Source organism: Octopus sinensis, linkage group LG2, assembly GCF_006345805.1.
Source record: "Octopus sinensis linkage group LG2, ASM634580v1, whole genome shotgun sequence".
NCBI lineage: Eukaryota > Metazoa > Mollusca > Cephalopoda > Octopoda > Octopodidae > Octopus > Octopus sinensis.
This window is the reverse complement of record NC_042998.1, coordinates 155,199,235-155,222,878: the sequence shown is the minus strand read 5'-3', so window position 1 is coordinate 155,222,878 and position 23,644 is coordinate 155,199,235. Positions and strand designations below refer to the sequence as shown.

Sequence of the window (23,644 nt, the reverse complement as noted above, 5' to 3'; positions counted from 1 at the left end):
TGATTTAGCTGGGTTAATAAGCCTACCTTTAGGATTAGATGTGAAGTTCTTTTTATGGTCTTTGGTAAGTTATATAGGCCTCTTTTTTGGGTAGGACCTCTATTTTTTTTTATCTAATTTAAGTCTGGTGGCGATAATGCTAGCTTCTTTATTAATTTCGTTATAGGTTTGTGGCCTAGCCTTGGTGTAATTATTGATGATGCTGTTGTGTAGAAGTCATGAATATGTGCTGTTTTCTACTAGCTATAAGTTCTTGGTTTTATCAAAAAAAAGTGCGGTTTTTTTTTTTAAACTTTTTACGTAATTGATATCTTTTTTCAGTTTCTGTCGGAAATTTTATTACGAAATTTTATTTTGTTCATGAGCTTCAGTAGGTCCGCTTCGAAGTCTTCCAAACCTTTGATTTTTGGAGGGAATTTCTTAGATTTAATACCATAGAATATATTCTCTTGTGTGCGTGTGTGTGAGTGTGTATGCAGGTATGTATATATTTTTTGGCAAATGTATGGGTGAGCATGTGTGTGTTTCAAGTGAGGGTGGATGAGTATGAAGAAAGAAAGAAGATAAAATAATGCATTTCAAATAATTTTTTTTTTAGTCTTTTTTCTTTTACTTTATAGTCTTACTAGTTATTGATTTTGAATTCAGAAATGAAGCATTTATTTTAATGGCAAAGTGAAATTTTTTTGATGTAATTCAGGTGTTAAAATTACTGTAGAGGTACATTTATCTTTTGGCATATGAAAACCCAATCAACACAGCAGCACTCTCCAGATTTTAGTTAAATAAATTATCGTTACTGTTGTTACAAACTGAATCTTACTATGGTATTGCTAACAACATTGAAACAATGTTTTATAACAGCTTGAATTGCTTTCTTATCAGTAATGTCCTAGTTTTATTAATCTTTTCTTATAAGTGATCAAAGTCCAAATCAAGGAGAGTCTTTATGAACATATTTTAAGCATATTACTAGTCTCTGTTATTACCTTTGTTAATGGAATGTTAAATGATTAAGAGATGTATAATTTGAGGAAGCAATGTTTTTCACTTGATTCATATTTAAAAGAAAGAGAATTGAGGTGAGCTTTTGAAAAGTTTCATATTCAGACTTTAATTGATATTTATGTTTTACATGTCAGCAACTATCAAAGTTTTATTAATGATCAGTCCATAAATTTTCTGGGTTCAGGTCTGCAGATGGTCCAAACCAAAGCCTGTTTCAATTTTAGGATCTTGGAAAAATTATTGTTCCACCTATCAAAGTTACTTCAAATTAAGGAGTTATTGAAACTATTGCTAATTTAACAAAATGTGGGTCTTGATAAAAAGTATGAGATAACATGACGATAAATATATTTTACATATATGAAACTTCATAAACAGAAACTATCAAAGCTTAGCTTGTTGGATGGACTCTAGCTGTAATTCAAAGGGTCAGCTTTGTCACTTATTTCACCTGAGAATTATTTTATCTGGAAAATACACAGCTAGTTATTCTATAATTTAATGAGTAAGCAATTCAGTTGATTGAACTGGAATATTTATCATTGAAACCAACTGAGATGCTTTTATATTAAGTAGATTAGCACCAATATAATTTATTGAAAACACACACACACTCTAATATATGACAGGCTCTCTTGGTGATATGATTTTGGTATATGAGCATTCACTTGTTCGATCAATTGAATTAACATGCAAAATAGCCAAGTAACCCACTGACACATGTACACTCATCACAATTTGTGAGTGGAAGCAGAATGATACATTGACCTTTGAATTAAGTCCATCTATTTGTATATTTACATGTGTGTGTGCAATTATGTGTACTTATATGTGTGTGTAGGCACAGGCATAATCGTGTACTTGAGAAGTTCACTTTCCAACCACGTTTTCATGTTTAGCTCCACTTGGACAATATCTTCTATTATAGCCTTGGACTGACCAAAGCCTTCTGAGTGAATCTGGGAAATGGAAACTGAAAAAAGCCGTTACCAATTCTGGGCGCTTTTCTTGAATTGCTGCCTTTAAATTATCCAGTTGCTAGCGGTACTTCTCAGAATTTATTGACTGGTTACTTGGCAGAAGCTCATAGTAAAGGATTCTTTTCCAATCCCACCAGATGCAGAGCATGACTTTCTTAGGATGGCTAAAAGTGGCTCATGTTGTTTATCCCAGGATCTTTCTCACTGAACATTTTTATAAACTATCCATTTCTCATCACCCATTACAATCTACTTCAAAAAGGGTGCATTTTCATTGTGTTTATACACCAAATCACAGTCAGAAATGTGATCCAAAACTTCTTTTCACTCAGATCATGTGGTAACCAAACCTTGTAGCAATTTGAGAACCCAAGCTTCACTAAGTGCTTATGGATGATGGATTTTGATAAATTTAGTGTTTCTGCCAATTCCTACGTTGTATAATGTGGGTTATTCTCAATCAATGTCTTGATTTGGTTGTCATCTGAAGTGGTGGTGGTGGTGGGAGTCTGCCTGAGCATTCTTCATCAATAAGGTTACAATCACCAACTCTAAACTTAGCAAACCACTTCTGTACAGTTCTGTCTGCTAAAGCACATATCTTTTTTGTTGCTTGCGAGGCATTTTTGCCTTCATGGTAATAATAAAGCAATAAGTGTCTAAAATTTACCTTATAATCTTCCATTTTCATAGGGATGCAAAATTGACATGATTTAAGTAATTTTAAACTTCCTTTCTCAAGAGATAGTTTGATGTGTGTGCTAGCCGGAAATGTAAGTATATTATATGTGTTGATAAATTTGACGTGTTCTAATGTGTTGGAACATGAACATCTACAAATTGGCATGAACTTTCCAGACAATCTGATACATGAGGATTTGGGGTATTCTTTTAGCACTCATTCTGATGACATGGCCAGCCCTGTACAATTACAACTGCTTAAGGAAGCTCTCAGTTCCACTAATCTTACACATGCTAAACTGGTTGACATTAAACACTCTGACTTTTAGTGAATAACTGCTGATTGTCTTGAGACAGCCTTGGTGGAAGATATCTAGTTGGTTAATGTGCCACCTATAAGGTGTCCATGATTCTGAGCCATACAAGAGAGTAGTAAGAATGACAGCTTTATCAACCTTTACTTTGGTGTCAAGTTTAATGTCATTTTCATTCCATAGGCAATGGAGTCTGGTAAATGTGTTGGTTGCCTTCACAAGATGGTCGACGATTTCATCATTAAGGGAAGCATTCAAGTTCACTTTATTACCAAGATATGTGAATAACATTACATACTTTAGGCTTTTCCTCGTCAACCTCTATAGGAGTTCTTAGAGAAATTGTATATGTATATATGTACATACACACACATACATGCACACACATATATACATACACACCTATATGTACATATACGTATATATACATACATATATATATATATATATATATATATATATGTTATAATTTATATATTGTATATTTATATTGTGAAATTTGATTTAATACTAAATTGAATTTTTCCCTGTAAGTTTGGAGTTATACTACCTAATATTATTATATATATATAATATATATATGTGTGTGTGTATGTATACATACATATATGTATATATATATATATATATAATATATATATATATTGGTAAAAATGGTAAGATAACAAAAAATATTATGTACATAGAGGAATTTATCTATAAAATAATATGTGACAATTATTCAATAGCCAAGACAAAACTCTGAGTTTCGGATGCTGAGGTGGAAATCCACAACACCATCTCCTCAGTTATCTGGCCAGATAACCGAAGAGATGGTGTTGTGGATTTCCACCTCGGCATCCGAACTCAGAGTTTTATCTTGGCTATTTAATAATTGTCACATATTATTTTATATATATATATATATATATATTATATATATATATATAGTAAAATAAGGATTCAGATAGAATCAGGTTCTTGAAAAATATGCACCAGGTCAGGTTGGATAAACCTGTGGTTCAAGCCAATGGTTGGTAAGTATCAAATAGGATATTCTGGTTGTGTACTCAGAGAAAACCAACCCTATGAATATTTAGCACCTGTTGTTGGTATACTCTATGGTATCCGACAAGTCATAAATCCCTTTGGTGTATTATAATCAATTGTGAAGTTGGAATATATCCCTTACACGTTTGAGTTGTTGAGCAATTGCATTAATACCCAGTCATAGTGCTGCAAGAGCTATGTCAGACAGAATCTACCTGCTTGAAAGCTATGCAGGTAGCTTGGAAGCTATGTAAGTCAGCAAGTCATTCACTTCACAGAATGCAATTAGTTTCCTTCAGACTATTCGTTCCATGACTTTGCTGATGTGTCAGGTCAGAGAGATAGGCTTGTAGTTTTTAGCATTTGCTCTGCTCCTTCCTTTATGAATAGGGCATATTATTCCCTCCTTCAGTGTGCCTAGGAGCTTACTATTTGCAAGGAAGCTCTGAAAAAGAAGTTGCAGTGGTTTTGCTAGGGCTCGTTTGCATGACTTAAGAAGGATTGCTGGGAATCCATTGGTGCCAACAGCTGAGTTTGTATCTACCTCATCTATGGCCATTATTACATCCTCTTCTTTGATGCTGATGTAATCAATTATTACTGCCTCCCTTTCTGCATATATAGTGGCAAAGAATTCTACAGGTTTGCTGGCTTGTATGTGTCCTAAGGGTGGGGCGAAGACACTTCTGAATTGTTTCACTTATCCTCATTGAGTTTCCCATGAGGAAGCCATCTTTTTAGAGGAGTACCTCTACCTTGCAACACACCAAGGTAGTTTCTTTGGCATACTTACAGAAGGATTTAGGGTTTGATTTTATATTTTTTATAACTCAAGCTTCTTTGTCTGCCCTTTCTTTTTCATGAGAACATTTCAGATGTTTCTCAATCTCCAGCAGTGCTGTTTCCAAGCAGGACTTCTCACTGCCATTGAGTTCTCTGTTAAAGCAGTTTTCAATCTTTGTATGCCATCTCTTGAGAACTTTTTTTCTCTCTGGGAATCTTGTTTTAATGTGCCTTCCTCTCTAGGACAAAAATTTGTCCTATGGCTTGCTTTATGGACATTAATTCTTTAAATTTCATCTCAGTGTCAGGTGTAGAGATATTGGGCCAATCCTGTTTGATGATCTCTTTCTCAATTGTTTTTCAGTCTGCTTTGTGGTAGTTCAGATTGGATAGATTTTGAGTGCTTCTCTTAAGCAGCATGTCTGTGGATTCCTATAGTCCATACATGGTTAGTTCTATTATGTTGTGATCCATATGTCCCTGTCATATTATGGATGAGATTCACATTGTTTGCCCTAGTTTGGTTGGAGCTTTACTTGCTCCATGTATAAATTGTTGGTGAGGTTGAGCAGAGATTCCACATTGCATCATTCCTGAGACGAAAAGTACACCAGGCCATCCTACATTGGGTAGGCTGAAGTCTCCCATGAGAAGTACATTGATGTGCTCTTCTAGTTTGGTTAAGATTTCTTCTATTTTTGCAAAGCAATCTTTGTGATTTGAAGCATCTGGTGGGTGATATATAGTTCATATAACTATATTGAATTGTCTTCATCATCATCATCATCATCATCATCATCATCATACGTCCGCGTTCCATGCTAGCATGGGTTGGACGGTTCAAATGGGGTCTGGGAAGCCGGAAGGCTGCACCAGGCCCAGTCTGATCTGGCAGTGTTTCTACAGCTGGATGCCCTTCCTAACGCCAACCACTCCGTGAGTGTAGTGGGTGCTTTTTACATGCCACGGGCACAGGTGCCAGACAGGGCTGGCAAACAGCCACGATCGGATGGTGCCTTTTACGTGCCACCGGCACGAGACCAGACAAGGCTGGTAACGGTGCTTTTTATGTGCCACTGGCACAGAGGCCAGTCAGGGCGGCGCTGGCTATGGCCACGTTCGGATGGTTCTCTTACGTGCTATCGGCACTGATATCACAGCTACAAATTCCATTGATGTTGATCGATTACAATTTTGATTTTCACTTGCCTCAACAGGTCTTCACAAGTAGAGTTTTATGTCCCAAGAAGGAAAGGAGTGCATAAGTGGGCTGGCTACATCCCAGGTAGAGGCCACGGGTTATGGCTTCACTTGTCCTGCCGGGTCTTCTCCCGCATAGCATACTTCCAAAGGTCTCGGTCTCAAGTCATTTCCTCGGTGAGACCTAAAGTTTGAAGGTCGTACTTCACCACCTTGTCCCAGGTTTTCCTGGGTCTACCTCTTCCACAGGTTCCCTCAACCGCACTTTTTCACACAACTATCTTCATCCATTCTCGCCACTTGACCATACCAGCACAAACGTCTCTCTTGCACACCACAACTGATGCTTCTTAGGTCCAACTTTTCTCTCAAGGTACTTACACTCTGTCAAGTATGAACACTGACATTACACATCCATTGGAGCATACTGGCTTCATTTCTTGTGAGCTTATGCATATCCTCAGCAGTCACGGCCCATGTTTCACTGCCTTTTACTCTGAGCGAGAGGCCTTTTGTCACCAGCAGAGGTAAGAGCTCTCTGAACTTTGCCCAGGCTATTCTTACTCTAGCAGTTACACTTTCAGCACACCCGCCCCCGCTACTGACTTAGTCAGCTAGGTAACGGAAGCTATCAACTATTTCTAGTTTTTCTCCCTGGAATGTGGCGGAAAATGGTCTCTGCATATTTTCAGTGTTTATTGCTCCTGAGCACCTGCCACATACAAAAACTATCTTCCTAGTTAGCCTTCCTTTGACATTGCTGCACCTCTTATGTGTCCATAGCTTACACTTGGTGCATCTTATAGAGTTTCTACCTACGCCTTTTCTACAGATCGAGCAGGGTCATCTACGTGAAGGTGTTTGTGATTTGTCTACCTTCCTACTTATTAGGACTTTGGTTTTAGCTAGGTTGACTCTTAGGCCCTTCGATTCTAATCCTTGCTTACACACCTGAAACTTCTCTTCCAGTTCTGATAAGGACTCAGCAATTAGGGCAAGGTCATCAGCATAGAGGAGCTTCCAGGGGCATCCTGTCTTGAATTCCTCCACAATTGCCTGGAGGACTATGATAAATAGGAGGGGGCTGAGAACTGAACTTTGGTGAACCCCAACCTCTACCCGGAATTCTTCACTGTACTCGTCGCCAATCCTCACCTTACTAACAGCGTCCCTGTACATGGCTCGTACAGCTCTCACTAACCATACATCTATCCCTAGTTTCCTCATTGACCACCAGATCGGGGGACCCTGTCAAAGACTTTCTTCATGTCAACGAAAGCCAGGTACAGAGGTTTATCTTTGGCTAAGTATTTCTCCTGCAGCTGTCTCACCAGAAATATGGCATCAGTGGTACTTTTCCCTGGCACGAAACCAAACTGCATCTCATCCAAGCTGACTCTCTCCTTAATCAGTTGGGCTATGACCTTCTCCGTAACCTTCATTACCTGATCCAACAGCTTGATACCTCTGTAATTATTTGTATCTAGTGTGTCACCTTTACCTTTGTAGCAGTTGACTATTATGCTGCTACACCAGTCATTGGGTATGACTCCTTCGTGTATCACCTGATTAACTATGCGGGTGACTAGGCTATAGCTGACACCGCCAGATATTTTGAGCATCTCTGCAGTAATTCCTGATGGGCCTGGGGCTTTCCCTGTCTTCATGCTTCTAATTGCCTTAACTACTAAGGAACTGTCAACTCGGATAGCTGGTCCCTCTGTTGGGTCGACATTCGGCAGACTCTCTTTATCCCATTCATTTTCTTTATTGAGCAACCTTTCATAGTGGCATCTCTAAACCTCTCTCTTTGCATCCTCATTTAGCGCAAGTGAACCATCATCCATGCGAACACATTTCTCTCCTACCACATTATGATTTTCTCTCACACACTGTCTTGCAACACAAAATACCTCTCATATGTACAATTAGTGTGTCTCACACCAAGTTTGAGTGCAACAAAAGGATCTGGGGTGGGAGATCTTCACAGCTGTACATTGCAACTCCACAAGTCCTGTTTTTCTGTTACTTCACAGTACAACATATTTTGCTATGTATATTTCTGTATCTGTGATGTCAGATTTTAGGTGTTTTGGTGAGTGCAATGCATAGGGTTTGATTGCATGCCACAGGGTCTCTCAGGAAGGGAATTTTGCTTCTGTTACAGAATTGTGACAATCCTCTTATGTTCATACAGAATATTGATGTTATATCTGTGTTGATGCCAATAGTGGCCACTCTGAATTCATTTGCTGTGGTAATCATTTATGTTGGTGAGGATGGCTCCAACCCTGGAACTGATGTAGCCAGGACACTTGCTGTACAATCTTTTGTGCCATGCATAAAAACGATTGTTGCTCAGCTACAGCCCTTAGGATAGCTTGTAGATAGGGCTGGCTGTTGAAGTTAGTGCACACTACATTAGCATATTTTTGTTTTGATGCCGGTGATGCAGAACTTTATCCCCTTTGAGGGTCTTTCTTTGTCTTTGGATCCCTTTTGAGGGAAGTTTTTGTTCTGCCTGTCATGGTTTTGGATGTAGGAAGCAGCAGTTTGCCCCATCATCTCCATACCAGCTGACACTGCACAGGTAGAATTTACACACTTGTGTGCACTCCCAAATTATATTATTTGTACCTTCATGTATAGGCTATCTGGCTTGTTTCTTTCTTTAGTAATTTTTCTTGGTGAGGGGCTCTCTTTTGTTTTTCCTACTTTTTTTTTGTGTCATCATCAGAGGCTTCTGTTTTCCTTTTTTCTTCATATACTATACCTTCTGCCTTTTTCAGCTTTTTACTTTTTTAACCCTTTCATCTCTTTGGTTGTTCACATTGGTAGTGGCAGGGCCATTTGTGCTGCTGTCTCCTTCTTTGGCAGGTCTCTTATTTGTATTTCCATCTATGTTCTCATGTGGATCAACAGAACCAAGGTAACATCTTTCACTCACATCAGTGTCACCATCCTTGTCATTTTTTTATTTTGAATTTCTGTTCAAAGATGGTGTCAAGGATGCTAATGTGAGGTCAGATAAGATCATAGGAGTGGATGAATTCTTGTTTCTTCCATTCTATCTGAACTGTGATCCTTATGTAGCCGTTGCTCTTTAGAGCTGCCATTATAATGTTATTTGGGTTGTACCCATCAGCTATTTAAGAACCTCTCAGGAATTATTTTAATTCTGCACTTAGCCAATTTTGAGACATCTTTAGTTTGCTATTTTCTCCTGTATATTTTTAGAGAGAGGTTGAGATAAGGAGAGAGATAGAAAGAAAGATATTGAGATGTAAGTTTGTATAGATCTATGAGTGAACAAGAGAGGTTGAAATAATGGCATGGGTCCAAGAGTGAAAATATCTATATATGGGACAAGGAGAAAGATCTATATCTGTATCTATAATTTCTCTATAAATATGTTCCCATATACACACATGTACAAAAGAGAGAGAGGGGCAGAGAGAGAGAGAAAGAAAGAGAAACAGAGAGAAAGGGGAAATTATGTTTTTATGTTTGACTATTTTATATCATAAGGAAACGGTGAGAAGAGAAATCAAAGAAATTAAGCAATCAATTAATTAATTTGGGTACTGAAATGGACAACAGCACATATTGAAACAAAAAAGGTATAAAACAAATTCTTACCTGATTTTATTAACTTTCCATATGCTAATGTAAATAACGCACAAGAAATTTGTCTGCCTCGTAAAATTAAAACACCTTACTTATGGCTGCATAAAATCTCAAAGGTCAATTACTTACATCCTTTCAATTTTATTGTTAATCAATTAAATAACTAAGTTTTCCTGAGAACTTTGTAATTGTATACTGTTTTCCTTTAGGCTATATAGATTCTATGAAGGAATTTTTAAACTGTTTCCTTTTTGGCTACATAGATTCAGTGAAGAAAGTCTTAAACACAGGCAAGAATTTTGAAGGTTGAGCACAAATTATATCAATTTAATGCCTGTCTCAATCAGAAAATATTATTGATATCGTACTTTTGCAAATTTTCTCAGCTTTTTGCAGGAACAATAATCCCATGTGTGAAGTGCTGGCCGCCATCTTAATATAAATATATTGTAACTTTTTTCTATATATTGCAAGCTGGGGCAAACTACTCCTATGTCTGGCAGACTAGTATCCATCACCAAAGATGACCACAATAAGGTTGAAACTGTATGGACTGGTAGTCTCAGAGATAGAATAGTAGGGAGTTCTTTCCCCACTTGCATAATATTTCAAGTGTGAAGCACACTGAATGACCAGATGGAGGAGGCATTCTCCTGAGATTAAGATAACAATACTGTCTGTTCTTATAGAACACCTTTGTTTGTATTGTAATAAACATTACTTTTCAGCATAAATAGTGCTTTCATCTCTAATAGAGATTTTCTTCATGAGCTAGTTTATTTGATGTATATATATATATACGTATGTATGTATGTATGTATGTATGCATGTGTGTCTATCATCATCATCATCATCATCATTTAACGTCCGCTTTCCATGCTAGCATGGGTTGGACGGTTCAACTGGGGTCTGGGGAGCCCGAAAGCTGCACCAGTCCAGTCAGATCTGGCAGTGTTTCTACAGCTGGATGCCCTTCCTAACGCCAACCACTCCGAGAGTGTAGTGGGTGATTTTATGTGCCACCGACACAGGTGCCAGACGAGGCTGGCAAACGGCCACGCTCGGATGGTGTTTTTTATGTGCCACCGACACAGGTGCCAGACGAGGCTGGCAGACGGCCACGCTCGGATGGTGTTTTTATGTGCCACCGACACAGGTGCCAGATGAGGCTGGCAAACGGCCACGATCGGATGGTGCTTGTTACGTGCCCACAGCACGGAGGCCAGTCGATGCGGTACTGGCTACGGCCACGTTCGGATGGTTTTCTTGTGTGCCACGTGCCACCGGCACTGGTACCACAAGATACAAATTCCATTGATGTTCATCTATTTTGATTTGTTTTGATTTTCACTTGCCTCAACAGGTCTTCACAAGTGTCACAAGAAGGAAGGTATGCACAGGTGGACTGACTACGTCCCAGGTAGGGGCCATGGGTTATGGCCTGACTAGTCTTGCGGGTCTTCGGATGGTGTTTTTATGTGCCACCGACACAGGTGCTAGATGAGGCTGGCGAACGGCCACGATCGGATGGTGTTTGTCATGTGCCCACCGCACTGACTACAGCACTGATGGATTTCTTGTGTGCCACAGGCACTGGTACCACAAGATACAAATTCCATTGATGTTCATCTATTTTGTCTATTTTGATTTGATTTGATTTTCACTTGCCTCAACCGGTCTTCACAAGTGTCACAAGAAGGAAGGTATGCACAGGTGGACTGACTAGTCTTGCCGGGTCTTCGGAAGGTGTTTTTATGTGCCACCGACACAGGTGCCAGATGAGGCTGGCGAACGGCCATGATCGGATGGTGTTTGTTACGTGCCCACAGCACGGAGGCCGGTCGATATATATATATATATATATATATATATATATATATATATAATATATTATAAATAAATATATATATATGGAAAGAGAAAGCAGTTGTATACTGTCAACTTAACGTGACAGTCCCATAAAGGGAATCACACCACCACTATTTAGCCCTAGGAAGGATCAATGCTTCCTGTCGGCTTTGACACATTTCCTGTGTCCTTATGTTTACAAAGAGGAGACAAGCACCCCCAACAGCTAGGCCTGCATCCAGAGACATGTTTCTGAGTCTTACTCGTCATCAGTCTGGAGTAGCATGGCCTTTTCTCTTTATTACGATTATTACAATCAAATATAGAAGGGACATCACAAGACACTACAAACATTTAAAAGGGGTTATTTAGTGAGTTTTTTTATGAAAATGTATTAAAAATTGACTTATATAATGTTTTTAAAAATTTTGATATTACTTCATTTTACCTTTTATTAAGTTCCAAGTAGTTTCTTTTTACCATGGATGAGTTAAGTAGGGAGACTCACTCCCAACTTCCTTACCACATCTTTCCCTCTTTCCTTATATGCTCTTTTCAACAGGTGCCTTCTCTCCAGCCCTATCTTGCTTTTCAGGTGGTACCTGAAGTAATATAGCATTCCAGAGCCAGAGATGAAGGTCCCTGACGTCAAACCTTGCATTCTGGTTCTCTATGCATGCACTTTCATAAATGCGACTGTACATAGAAAACAAGCCTCACCTTCCTTAGATAGTCTGGTGGGTGGTACATTCTTAATCACAGACTCAGCCAATAGCTGTACTCTTCCCAAATGTGACAACACATGTTCTACGTAAATTGTCATCTCTGAAAGCTGGGTGCACTGTACAAGAGCATGCAGGACAGTTTCCATATCCTGCCCGCATCTTGGGCATTCGGGTGGCACTGAAATCCTGTGCCTGGACAATTTCTCGTAAACAGGTAACGCGTTCCTGAAACACTGCCAGGTCAGGGATCTTTGGTAATTGTCCAAATACCCCGCCCAGAAATTGTTCCGAAACAGGTTGGATAGCTGGTCCCCATCAAGTCCCAGAGTCTCTCCTAGCATGTCGTCACTTTTAAACTCTACCAACCCTTTGTGCAATGCAGAGGTAGTATTTCCGCTGCTGGCCTTACCCGCCTTGTGGATTAGCGCAAGTGCCTGCCGACATTCCTTTTGCCATTCAGTCGTCTTTTGTCTTTTAATCAAACTGGGTTTAAATTCCTCCAGGTCCAGGTTAGCGCTTCTACCTTATTAGTCACCTCACTCCAATTCTTCTCCATCTGGGAGCCTGACCAAACCAGACTCCAAGCAACTTAACAGGACCGTCCGTCCAGTGCCCTACGACACTGGACGTTATCGGCTTGCTTATCCAGGTGCTGAGCCGAAAACCAATGGACTTGTCCATATTAACTTTTGCCCCTTCCACCATCTCATACCTTCTGATTTCCTCCGCTACACAAGATAGCTGAGTCATCTTGGATACAGTGATGGTGACGTCATCCGCATGCACAGAGACACTCTTACCACATCCAATTTCATTAGTGGTGCTTTCCAGCTTCAACATCCGCAGCAATGGCCCGAGAGTCAGTACATACAGAAGCGGAGACAGAGGACACCCTTGACGAACTGAATGCCTGATCTCGAACAGCTCCGACAGGTAACCGTTCAACTGAACTGTGGATTTGATGCCACCATAAATGGCCTTGATCCAACCGCTGAAATCTGGGCCCAGCCCAGCCACCTCAAGGACTGCCGCCAGGTACCTATGGTCAACCTTATCGAAGGCTTTACTTTGGTCTAAATGGACCAGTTCCCCACCATTACCGGAAACTTTACCTACCCTGTCTAAGGTGTAGCGTAAGAGATGAAGATTGTCCTGGATCGACCTGCCAGGGATGGCACAAGTTTGCGCCTTCCCAACAAGTTTCTCTACAACAACTGTCAACATTTTTGCTGGCACCTTGGCCAAAATCTTTAACTCTATATTTAGCAGAGTTATGGGCCTGAAATTACTAATATGGTCCCCATTGCTTGGGTCTTTTCTGACAAGTGTTACCACTCCCCAACTCGTAGGGCAGACCACATTCGGCCAGCACCACTTCGACCTCTGCAGCTGTGATAGGCCCTTCACAGCACCTCGCCTCACTTGCCGAGAGTCACAGCCCGTCGGCCAGGAATTCCTTTAAGGGCTTCCCATGGTCCAACGCCTTGCTCGTCCCAAACAGCCAGGCGAAATGCTGATGAAAGGCCTTCTGCATCTCCTCCTATCCTTCGATCAAGCAACCCTGTTCGTCAATTAAAGACTGTACAGAGGCTTCTCTGCCTCTCTGACTCTCCACACGATGGGCCCATCCAGCAACGTTAATACCTTCTCTCCCCACTGCATGTAACTTAGCCCTGACTCTACAACCTTCATGTTTGGCTTGGAAGTGCCGAAATAATACCGTTCTCACTGCCAGCACTCTGGATGCAGAATCTGATGCTATGTCCTCCTCTAATTCCTTAGTTAACTGCCCTTCTATTCTAGTCCCCTCTAAACTTAGTGCTTTAATAAATCTGAGAGATTCTAAATGAATGGCTCGTTTGAGGGTGCATCACCGTCTGTTGTTCACGACAGCTCCGCATAATGCCCTCTGTACTATCTCCCTAATCCAGGTACGGAAGACTTTACTGTGCAATGGAGGATGCTATGATGGCAAACTTTGATTTTTTAATGTGCAATGCTGACTTCCCACTTTTGCAGGAAGAAAATTATTGTGTGGAACAGATCAACACTGAAATTAACCCAGTCGATAAAAAGGCAAACAGTTTTTCTGCCACTGTTGGCAGTCAATTCGTTGATTTGGAAGTTTCAAAGGAACATCTATTTAAATACAGAAATTTAATTAAACGAACCGGGAGTGAAACAAGACTCATTCCATGTAAAGAAATAATTCAGAATCTTGAAGTGAGAACTGTTGTTTACAAAATTTACAACAGAAAGGAAAAATGCATTATGGCTATGAAAACTGATTTGATAGAAAAATGTCTAGCCCCCATTTGGGGAAAAATAAAATATTTCAGGAAAGGCCCGCACATTGCAATGATAGAGGCACAATTTGAAAGCGCCGAAACAGCCAAGGAAGTGTCCACACAGACACTGATAACTGATGACATTTTGTTATTACCAATGTATCTCGGCCGGAGAACCGCAAAAATAATAATTGAGGAGATTCCGTCCGGGTACGATGTATATTGGTTTGCTACAGCTCTGATTCACGACACAGAGGAGGAGATAAACATTCTCTCTATGAAAAAAACAAAGGCAATTAATTGGAAGGGCCAGGCATTAGAATTAGTGGTCCAAGCTTTGAATGAGACGCTTGAATCCAGGCCAGACAGGATTTTAATAAGGGAAGGACTGAGCACGAGAGTGTCAGTGGAGGGACGATGGCCTAGATGTTACAAATGTGGTGAGAAAGGTCACGTTCGCTCTGAATGTGAGAAAGTAAAAAAATCCGATGCAGAAGAAAACAGTGGTCCCTCCCCAACTGGAAAAAGACCAAGAGAAAAAAGCAAAAGACAAAAAAATTGAATCGACAGAAGAAACAAGCAAAACCAGAAAAAGTCAAGAAAAAGAGAAACCAACAGAAACAGAAAAAGCGAAAGGAACAACATGTGAACAAATGGAGTATACAGTAGTAACTCATAAAAGGAAAAAATCCCTTGGCGTTGACTCCCCTCCCCTTACAAGAAAACGAAAAGAAATAATGCAAAACACAGAAAAAAAATACCCCTGTCCACTTCGAAATCGAAACCCACCCACAAACCCATACAAGAAGAAAAAATTGTCTCCTACAACACAAAAAATGTAGTGTTACATGATTTGATAACAAGGATGAAATGTACTGTGATTGGACCTATAGAAGGAAAACTGAAACATTTGCAACAAGCAAGAATCGATGATTAACACTTCGAACAATTTAAAAAACGGTACTCAAATGACATTTTTGATGTAAGTCATTATATTGTGAAAGAAAAAATTATTTTAGCACCAACGGCTACACCAGATGGAAAAGATACAGGAGGAGGGGAAGACGAAAGTCGTGAAGCCTAAAAGAAAAATATGGTAAATAACAATATTTTTTTTATCATGATGATTAAGTTAGGGTGTATAAATGTGCATGGTCTGAGGTCGAAATTGAAGCCAACATGCCTCTTAAACGACCTCAGGTCAGGGAAGATAGATATATGTGTTGTGCCTGAGTCCAAGCTGAACGGCCCACCGGCGTTCTTGCCTCTTCTGAACGACTACGAGAAGTTTATTTCTCCGAATCAAGGAAGGGGTAGGGGCGTTGTGGTGCTGTTCAAAAAAAGCCTGGACATACAGGTAAGTACAGTCTTTCTAGATCCAGAAGGTAGGCTGGTCGTTCTGGATGTGACACATGTGAGTAAGCAGTCCTTCAGGTTGGTGGCAGTCTATGCTCCAAAAGAGGATAGTCAAACAGTCTTTTTTCGAGACTTGGAGAATTTCCTAGTAATGTCGAAAACTTTAGTTTTAACAGGAGACTTCAACACTATTCTCAATGTCTGAGTGGATAATGTAGGCTCAAATAATAGAAAAGGAAGCCCTGGCCTAAAAAGGCTTCTAGTGAGCTATAAACTAGTAGACCGATACAGACTGGTTGAACCTCTCACTCCACAGTAGACATGGTCTAATAACGACGGTTCACTCAGGTCTTACTTAGATAGGGTTATGATAAAAGATAGTGATAGAGATATAGTTAGTTGTCCACATTTTCACTGTGCCTCTTACATGGATCACAAATTTGTGACATGTGAGGTGCAGTTAGCTAAGTGTCATAGACAGGGGCCCAGGTACTGGAAATTGAACAAGTCTATTTTGACTAGTAACGTCTTCTATACCCGGGTTAGGGAGATAGTACAGAGGGCATTATGCGGAGCTGACATGAACAACAGATTGTGGTGCACCCTCAAACGAGCCATTTGTTTAGAGGGGACTAGAATAGAAGGGCAGTTAACTAAGGAATTAGAGGAGGACATAGCATCAGGCTCTGCATCCAGAGTGTTGGCAGCGAGAACGGTATTATTTCGGCACCTCCAAGCCAAACATGAAGGGTGTAGAGTCAGGGCTAAGTTACGCACAGTGGGCAGAGAAGGTATTAACGTTGCTGGATAGGCTTGTCGTGTGGAGAGTTGGAGAGGCAGAGAAGCCTCTGTACAGTCTTTAATTGACGAACAGGGTTGCTTGATTGAAGGACAGGAGGAGATGCAGAAGGCTTTTCATCAGCATTTCGCCCAGTTGTTCGGAACGAGCGAGGCGTTGGACCATGGGGAGCCCTTAAGGGAATTCCTGGCTGACAGGCCGTGACTCTCTGCAAGTGAGGTGAAGTGCTGTGAAGGGCTTATCATGGCTGCAGAGGTCGAAGAGGTGCTGGCCGAATGTGCTCGGGACAAGTCGCCGGGGCTGGATGGTCTGCCCTACGAGTTTTACAGTAGTATGCCGGACTTGTTTGAACACTTGCTGGCTTGCGTGTACACAAACTGGCAGCAGAATGGGAGAATTCCCAGTTCTGTAAGTTGGGGAGTGGTAACACTGGTCAGAAAAGACCCGAGCAAGAGGGACCATATTAGTAATTTCAGGCCCATAACTCTGCTAAATATAGAGTTAAAGATTTTGGTCAAGGTGCCAGCAAAAATGTTGATGGTTGTTGTGGAAAAACTTGTTGGGAAGGCGCAAACATGTGCCATCCCTGGCAGGTCGATCTAGGACAATCTTCATCTCTTACGCTACACCTTAGACAGGGTAGGTAAAGTTTCCGGTAATGGTGGGGAACTGGTCCATTTAGACCAAAGTAAGGCCTTCGATAGGGTTGACCATTGATACCTGGCGGCAGTCCTTGAGGTGGCTGGGCTGGGCCCAGATTTCCGCGGTTGGATCAAGGCCATTTATGGTGGCATCAAATCCACAGTTCAGTTGAACGGTTACCTGTCGGAGCTGTTCGAGATCAGGCATTCAGTTCGTCAAGAGTGCCCTCTGTCTCCGCTTCTGTATGTACTGACTCTCGAGCCATTGCTGCGGAAGTTGGAGAAGTTGGAAAGCACCACTAATGAAATCAGATGTGGTAAGAGTGTCTCTGCGTATGCGGATGACGTCACCATCACTGTATCCAAGATGACTCAGCTACCTCGTGTAGCGGAGGCAATCAGAAGATACGAGATGGTGGCAGGGGCAAAAGTTAATATGAACAAGTCCATTGGTTTGCGGTTCGGCACCTGGACGGATGGTCCTGTTGCTTGGAGTCTGGTTTGGTCCAGGCTCCCAGATGGAGAAGAATTGGAGTGAGCTGACGAACAAGGTAGAAGCGCTAACCCGGACCTGGTCGGGAAGAGCGTTATCCTTGAAAGGAAGAGCGGAGGTGGTGCAGACGTTTATTGCGTCTGTTATCACCTACCGCCTGACCGTTGTCCCTTGCCCCGATTTGTGGTTAAACAAGCTGGTTCAGATTCTCTTCCGCTTTTTGTGGTGGGGAAAGCCGTTTGTGAGGCACTCCGTGTGCTGTCAAGAACCGTTAAAGGGTGGCCTAGGGATGCCGTGGTTGCTGATGTGCAAACATGCACTGAGACTAAGGTATCTCTGGCTTTACCTGGATGGTGGTCAGGTGTGGAATTCGCTCCCAGGGGAATTCTTTCCACGCCCAGCCTCCCTGGAGGAATTTAAACCCAGTTTGATTAAAAGACAAAAGACGACTGAATGGCAAAAGGAATGTTGGCAGGCACTTGCGCTAATCCACAAGGAGGGTAAGGCTGGCAGCAGAAATACCACCTCTGCATTGTACAAAGGGTTGGTAGAGTTTAAAAGTGACAACGTTCTAGGAGAGACTCTGGCACCTGTCGAAAAGAGCATATGAGGAAAGATGTGGTAAGGAAGTTGGGAGTGATTGTCCCTACTTAACTCATCCATAGTAAAAAGAAAAGGTGTAGCCGTTGGAACTTGATAAACGGTAAAATGAAGTAATATCAAAATTAAAAAAAAAAAACATATGAATCAATTTGTAATATATTTTCATAAAAAAACTCTCTAAATAACCCCTTTTAAATGTTTGTAGTGTCTTGTGCTGTCTCTTCTATGTTTGATTGTAATAATCGTAATAAAGAGAATGAGCAAGACTCAGAAACATGTCTCTGGATGCAGGCCTAGCTGTTGGGGGTGCTTGTCTCCTCTTTGTAAACATAAGGACACAGGAAATGTGTCAAAGCCGACATGAAGCATTGATGCTTCCTAGGGCTAAATAGCGGTGGTGTGATTCCCTTTATGGGACTGTCACGTTAAGTTGACAGTATACAACTGCTGTATCGCTCCACCACTGCTTATATCTCTTTGAGATATTTAGAAATCTAATATTTCTATTTATATATATATAATATATTATAAATATACAGTGGCGGCCCAAATGTTCAGAACGGCATTGTTTTCGTCAGAAAAGTAGATATAATTTTTTATCAAAGTTGTTTTATATTCTATAATTTTCACAGACAATAAATACGATATTATTTGTTATTGCCTGAGATTTTGGTGTAATTTGAGAGGATAATACATAAGTTATGGATGATTTAGTGATTTACTGCAAAACCCATGGTGGCCAAAATTATCAGAACGGTTGCTTTTACTCCGTGTTTTAGCATATTTAACTGGTGAACTCTAATGTTTTGAATTTGTTTAGGTGATGGTTCGTTTACTAAACATTAGTAAGAATATTTGCAGTGTACTTTGTTAATATAATGCCACTTACTCCGTTACCAATTCGTCAGCAGATTATTAAGCTTCGAAGGAAGGATAATTTAAGTATTAGATCTATTGCAAAGATTGTTAACAAGTCAAAAAGTGTTGTATATGGTATTCTTAAGGTCTACGATGATTGTGGTTCGTGTGAAGCAAGAAAGTTTACAGGTAGGCCAAGAAAAACGACCAAGAGAGAAGATCGTGCTATGGTAGTGCTATGGTAAAGTTGGTTAAAAAGGACAGATTTAAAACTGCTGCTGCTGTTTCTCGGAAAATGAGCATTGTATTGAAGAAAACTTTATCTCGAAAAACTGTGTCTCGTCGTTTAGTTGAACATGACCTACAAGCAAGAGCACCTGCAGTGAAGCCACTGATCAGCTCCAAGAATAAAAAGTGTTGTCTTACCTTTGCAGCCGAACATGTGTTGTGGTTTCAAGAAAAATGGCGAACGGTGCATTTCAGTGATGAATCTAAGTTTATATTATTTGGCTCAGATGGGAAAAGGTACGTTCGTAGAAAAGTAGGTGAAAAATTGTCGCCTAAATGCCTTAAGACTAGTGTTAAATTCGGTGGAGGAAGTGTCATGGTTTGGGGGATGATATCTGGAGATGGTGTGAGCCCTTTGGTGCAATTACATGGAAAGGTAAATGCAGGAGTTTATAAACAACTTGTAAAAGATCATGTCTTGCCTGTGCTGAGAAATTCAACTAAGCGACCACCCATATTCATGCAGGACAATGCCCCATGTCACAAGGCTAAGGTGGTCATGAACTTCCTCAAGGCTGAAAAGGTCATTTTTATAGATCTCAATCCTATTGAAAATGTATGGAATATTCTAGGAGAACGTTCGAAAGCCAGAAATCCTAAAACAACTGAGCAATTATGGAATGCCCTTCAGGAAGAATGCCCTTCAGGAAGATCACCTAGCAAGAAATTGAAAATTTAATTTCCTCATGCAGTCGAAGATGTCAGAGTGTGATTGAAGCTAAAGGGCTTCACACTAAATATTAAATAATTCCAGTATTCTCTGTCATTTTTGATTATTTTGTTATCTTTTCAACCGTTTTGATCATTTTGGTCGCCATGGGTTTTGCAGTAAATCACTAAATCATCCATAACTTTTGTATTATCCTCTCAAATTACACCAAAATCTCAGACAATAACAAATAATATCGTATTTATTGTCTGTGAAAATTATAGAATATAAAACTACTTTGATAAAAACTTATACTTACTTTTCTGATGAAAACAATGCCGTTCTGAACATTTTGGCCGCAACTGTATATATATATATGTATGTATATATATATATATCAAATGGATGGTTTATAAAACTATTCCTCACACACAATAACAGCCATACCAAGAATCCAACATACCTCCCTCATCAGCTGCCCCACAGATATCCCTATGGTTTCAACACATAATATATATAATATATATATATATATATATGGCAAAAAGAAAATGGAAGGGATACAAAAATGACATACATCTGCAGGTAGACATTGTATTATGTTTATTTATTCCCAAACAAAAGGGAGTATTATAAGAATACATAAACATGCAAAGACTGTGTGCTACACAAATATATACTAGTAATACATAAAAGAGTAAAAGATCAAAAGATCAGTTCATTACACCCATTTCTGCCAAGAGGCCACGATATCCTCCATGCTAGCACCATTTCTTCAGTGTTCTGTAGAGATGGGTAGATAGAGTTTGGTTGTTGAGTAGAGCATCTAAATGTTTAGGAGAGCCGATACATACAAAAGTCAGTTACGAATAGGTACAGTATATTTTTCTTATTGAAGAAGGCATAAGAAGATTAGGAGCAAGACTTAGAGTGTGAGAGGAGTAACATTTAGTAAAATGGATTAGGTATAGGAAAGAGAAATAAGTCATAGACTTCAAGTGTTGCCTTCCAAGATTCATGTTATTTTGTTCAGTGGTGGATATGTAGGTATATTCATTCTAAGGATGAGTTTTTTAGGAAGGGTAAATTTAGGCAGTGGTTCATATTTTGTTTACATATCCCTTAGTTGATTGGCTTCCCAACTGCTAACTCTCATGGAAATATATAGTATAATTAAGATTTGGTTGAATTAGGTACTTAAATTGAAGTACCTTGTTAGGTCAATCTAATTTGTGCACCCAAACAATATCAGGTGAATATCAAACTCTGTGCACACTTGTTTGCACTTGATATTCTTGCAGTGATTGCAAATAACACAACCCAACTTAGTGAAGAAATCTGCTCTTGGTTGTTCAGACATGTACTTTATATAAACATAGAAAAATATTTTCTATAAAATTTCCAAAGTGCAGATTCCAAGGTAGGTGAATAAAATATAAATGAGTAACAAAGATGTGCAGGTGTCAATCATTACGGTTGTTTCAAGTGATTTCTTTAATTGATTAATGAAAACATTACATCAATGCAAAGAAACTGTTTTTGTCAGATGACTGCATAGACTTCAAATACAAAGGACAAACCAACTGCTTTAACATATTTGTATCACCAACAGAGCTCAAATGTTTCCATTGATTCTGCTGCTATATCTTTGGCAGAATGAGTTTAGAAAAATAGTCTATGTAATGTCGAATCTACTAGAATTTTGTGGTTAGTGGAGATTATAATGGGGGAAGGAATAATTGAGAGTAATTACCTATACTTCAAAGACAATAGGGGGAATGTAGTCCTCAATCATCCAAAATTAATATTTTAGGAGTTGTAGCTGTATGCTAGACAAAGGCGATAAATTAACTAATATAATGACAACCTGCTAGACTAAGTACTGGAACCTTATATCTGGCTTTGTCTCCACCAAAGGGTAAGGCTTGGGTGGTAAAAAAATACCTGGTGGGGAAGGGGTGATAGTTGGAAGAAAGAAGGATAGGAAGAGCTAATAATACTTATTTTGATTGGCATCTTAAAGGTGAAGGTAATGAAAAAAAAATAAAGGAATAAGTATTAGAAATTAGGAGTGGAAGATAAGTACAGAGAATAAGGGAAGGAGTACATTACAACTTTGCATATTTATAATACTAGCATTATGACCCGGCGTTGCCGGGTCATAGTGCTAGTTTGGTAAAAATTTGTTAAATTAAAAATTTGGGGTAATAAAACATACATTGACATAAAAAGATGAATTAAAATTCCAGAGAAAAATACATAGAAGATAAATATACAAGTTTACAAAAATACATAAAAGTTCATCTACCGGCCGTTTCGGAGATGCACCAATTAATATGAAACATATCATATATTTAAAATAGACACTCCCCTCATCAGGATATTTTTTACACACAACACATAGTACACGGAAACAAATGCACAATTACATACCTGCTACATGCGAAAGACCAGACATTACGTACTCCCAAAAATTCTCATAGATACTGAATGCTACTTTATAAGCATATAATTCAATCTAGCAGCTATAGTAAATGGTATGCGCACAGCTCCATCTAGACTAATTCACTTCTGCACTCAATTAAATTTGTCATCTTTTAATTTCTCCCATTCAGGCAAAGCCGCATATTCGAGTTCAAGTCCTTTATACATTTTATACTAATTGCTATTTTTTCTTTTAATTGTTATATTACGATTTAATTACCATTTTAATAAAATAAAATATATTTAATTACTACTTACTATATTTACTATATTTAATTTAATTGTTATTATTACCTCTAACTTTTATTGCAATTTTTATTTCTAAATTTCTTATGGAATGTCGAGTGGATCTTATGCGTACAATATATTTTTATATGATGTTTATATATTTATATATTACTATATATTTCTAAACGTCGGGCTTTATGTCTGTTCTGTAGATATAGATGAATATATGAATATATGTATGTGTTTGATCTTTCTGTGGATTTTGTAGTGCTCTTGTAGTTGCTGCTCGCATTGCCTCCCCTCGGATTAAAAAGTGTATACAGCTCATTTGAGCACTACTATTCCAGTCTGTTATATATTTTGAGCATTGTTGTCACTAATGATCTCAAGATATAACTTTATATTTTGTAATATATATATATATATATATATATATATATATATATATACATCCATATACATACAATAGACAGATGTTTTTGTTTCACTTTTAACACGTAATACTGAAATAGTGGAGAAGATATGATATTGCTGTGGGCTCACTCTAGGCAAGAAGTTAAACATTTTTTTTTGCCCATGACACTACATGGACCCTAAGTAAGGAATGTGTAAAATTTGAATGAAATTGGTTGTGTAGTTCTCAAGTTTTAAGGAAACACACAAACAGACAGACAGAGAGACATACATTCTCAGTTTTAAATATAGAGAGATTAAAGCAAGATATAATTAAATATATAGATGAAGGCTAGAAGTTTTACTTGA

The 23,644-nt window shown here is 39.3% G+C and overlaps 1 protein-coding gene and 1 long non-coding RNA gene across 2 annotated transcripts in view; both read left to right on the top strand.

Moving 5' to 3' along the window:
- The window catches only part of LOC115226447, a 577,012-nt gene that overhangs the window by 253,492 nt on the left and 299,876 nt on the right, over positions 1-23,644 (top strand). The window lies entirely within an intron of this gene.
- Positions 960-23,644, top strand: part of LOC118762067 — a 26,593-nt gene continuing 3,908 nt past the window's right edge. The window contains exon 1 of the long non-coding RNA XR_004997851.1: positions 960-1,082. This is a non-coding gene — a long non-coding RNA (uncharacterized LOC118762067). The remainder of the gene's footprint in view (positions 1,083-23,644) is intronic.